The following is a 3,786-nucleotide window of genomic DNA, read 5'->3' as shown; positions in this document are numbered from 1 at the left end:
TGAACTGGATGGCTTCGCCAGGCCCCAATCTGATCTGGCAGAGTTTCTACAGCTGGATGCCCTACCTAACGCCAACCACTCTGAGAGTGTAGTGGATGCTTTTATGTGCCACCGACACGAGAGCCAGTCTGCTGGTACTGGCAACGGCCATGCTCAAATGGTCTTTTTTATGTGCCACCTGTACAGGAGTCAGTCCAGCAGTATTGGCAATGACCTCGCTTAAATGTTTTGTTCACGTGCCCCCGGCACAAGTATCAGTAAGGCAACGGTGGTAACAATCTTGCTCAAATGATGCTTTTTACGTGCCACCGGCACGGAAGCCAGACAGTTGCTCTGTCAGTGATCCTGCTCGGATGGTGCTGTTAGCGCTCCACTGGCACGAGTGCCAGTCATCGAATTTGGTTCAGTTTCCATATCACTTGCCTCAACAGGTCTTCGCAAGCACAGTTTAGTGTCCAATGAAGGAAGGTTAGCATGGGTGCCAGTCGTCGAATTTGGTTTGATTTCGATTTTGATTTCACTTGCTTCAACAGGTCTTCGCAAGCAGGGTTTTGTATCCAAAGAAGGAAAGGTACGCATAAGTGGGCTGGGTACACCCCTGGTAAAGGCCACGGGTTATGGTCTCACTTGTCTTGCCGAGTCTTATATATATATATATATATACATATATATATATACACATATATATATATATACCAGGTAGGGTCCATTTGTGTAGTATCTTGGCAAATTTACCATACACAGACAGATAGACAGACCCCCCACACACACACACACACATCCATATACATATAGATATATATACTTACTTACATACACACATACCGCACACATATACTTAGATACATATATAATACACATGCATACATACATACAGTCATACATAAATATATACACGTAAGATAAATTTCAATTTAGTAAAATCTTGGTATTTTCCTTATAACCATGTGGCTAAGAAGCTTACTTTTCAGCCATGTGGTGGTTTGTGTTCAGTCTGATTGCATTGCATGTTAGAGAAGTGTCTTCTACTATAGCCCCTGGGTTGACCAATGTGATGTGCGTGAACTTGGTATAGAGAAACTGTCTACATACATAAATGTCTGTGCGTGTCTGAGTTTGTCCCTTACCATGGCACTTGACAACTGGTACTGGTTTGTATACACCATCATAACTTAGCATTTTGGCTAAAGGGGCTGAAAATTAGTTGGAAAAACAGAAGTACTGAGGTTGATGTCTTTGACTAAACCAGTGGTTCTAAACCATTTTTTACCTATGGACCTCTTTGATTCTTATTTTACTTTGGTGAACCCTCATAGCCATTCAATGTTTGAGAAATCACATTATATCTTAATAATTGAATATCATTAGGAAATATATTTAAAAAATTGTCAAAATATATTGTGCAAAATCTTATATGAACCCTCAAGTGTCATATGGACCCCAGTTGAAAACCTCTGGACTAAACTCTTCTAGCAGTGCCCAGCATGGTCATAATCTGATGACTGAAAGAAGTAAAAGCTAAAATATGATGAGGGTGGAATGGCAGCTGATCTTGGAACTGAACCAAGGAAATTATATTCTTGTTTGATTTTCCATTATTGAGATAATCTATTGCTTTAAGATGGTGAGTTGGCAGAATTGTTACTGTGCTGGGCAAAATGCTTTGTGGCAGGGTTCTGAGTTCAAATTTTGCTGAAGTTGACTATGCCTTTCATTCTTTCAGGGTTGATAAAACAAGTGTCAGTTAAGAACTGGGGTCGATGTAATCGACTTACCCCATCCCTGAAATTGCTGGTCTTGTGCCAGACTTTGAAACCAATGTTATTTCTTGCTTGCAAATTTGAGAGCAATCTCACCATCCTATTTTTTGCTGATGACTAGAGCCGAGATTTGCATTTTGAAGTCACAGAGCTACAACAGTTGATATGATCATTTGATTTGCTAGAAATAATAACCAAATCTCCCCAACATCACCTTAAAATATGGAAATTACATTAAACAATCTAGTTTTGCATACACTGTGTCAAAAAATGAGAGCAATGGTCACTGCTGGAAGGCTACCATCAAAACAAGCCAGTGCCTAAACAACAATATTCTATTCTCAGTATTTTGATATTTATCAATAAAGCTTAGATATTCATATCCAACTTAGGAAATGGTGAATGGTTAAGAAGAGCATCAAATTAAAAAATAAATATTAAATTCTGCACTGTATAAATCTCACAGTTAAGTCATCTTAACTAGCACCGGTGGAAACATTTCTTGAGTATAGTTACCTGTTTGTGGTTCAGTGTACAATCATGTGATTATAACTGAAATATTATCAGTTTAAAATGAAAAAATCTTTAACACATATTTCAAAAGTAACATAAAATTACTGAATGTGACAAACTGTGTAAACGATCAAGTAAGAAAACTCACACATCTTGGTTAAATAAAATAAGGAACCACATCATGAAGTCAATTTCAGACCCAATAACTACACAGAAAAAAAAAAAAAAAACACAAACAAAAAGAACAAACAAATAAAAAACAATTCACTTTTGCAAAGCAAACCAAAAAAATAATCGAATCTTTACATGCTGGAATGGATCAAAGGAAATTCTTACTCTTTAAATTCTAGTTCAAGAAGGACATGACAAATACTACTCCCCACAGCTCTTTAAGTAAACTAATTTTTTTTAGGATAGAGAATGACACTGCTGTGTATATGTTTAATCTTTCCAAAAGCTACAGTAGGAAAGAAAGTGTGTATATTGAATTAAGAAGCTTGAATGCACGAACATTTAGGCCAAATGTAAATGTTGCTTCCATGGAATCTTTTCATTGGTACCAATTTTTCTTATTACAAGATTTGTTTTTAAACACTCGCATGCTCACACACACGCGCGCACACACACACACACACACACACACACACACACACACGCACACACACACACACACACACACACACATATATATGCTGAAGCATGCACGCTCATTGCTTCTGATCATGGCATAAAATTACATTTCTTTTTAAAATACCAGGAGAAAAATGATGACAAAATCTTATTTGAAATATATTTCTATATATTTTAGTTTTTAAATAATGTAGTACCTGTCAAAATGACAGGATTTTAAAAACTTTTTATTATTGTCTTTACAACTACTGTTCTACTGAGACACACACAAACATATACACTGATGAATAAATAGGCAGAAACATTGCTGTGTCATTATTTTGCAACCACATGGTTCAGGTTCCATCTCATTGTACAGCACCTTGAGTGAACGCCTAGAGTATTACCCACCATATGATGGGTAACTCTGGAAGTATACTTTTGCCACCATGGATGCATAATAGCTACACCGCATTGCATTTTAAAGGCTATGCATTTGCAATCCAAGAAGAGGAGATTGCTAAATACCTAATAAACAAGAGACAGTGAAGTTCCTGGAGTTCCAAGATGTAACCAAAAATGTGGATTATGTCATATATTTGAGGAAGACATCACACATGTAATTAACATCTGCCTAAAATGTCATCAAAGTACCCCACTATGCAATACAACATTGCTGCAAAAGCAATATACATGCCATTTGGCAAAAAGACTGTCTTGGAATAGATATAGTGAATCCCTTTCTTACTGAATATATACACAAATATTGACTCAACGAATAATGGAACATTCCCATGAAAACACACACACATGTATATGGGTGCATATATATATATATATATATACATACATATATATATATATATATGTATATGTATATATATATATATATATATATATATAT

This window comes from Octopus bimaculoides, chromosome 18 (genome assembly GCF_001194135.2).
Source record: "Octopus bimaculoides isolate UCB-OBI-ISO-001 chromosome 18, ASM119413v2, whole genome shotgun sequence".
Taxonomy (NCBI): domain Eukaryota; kingdom Metazoa; phylum Mollusca; class Cephalopoda; order Octopoda; family Octopodidae; genus Octopus; species Octopus bimaculoides.
This window is presented reverse-complemented; position numbering follows the sequence as displayed.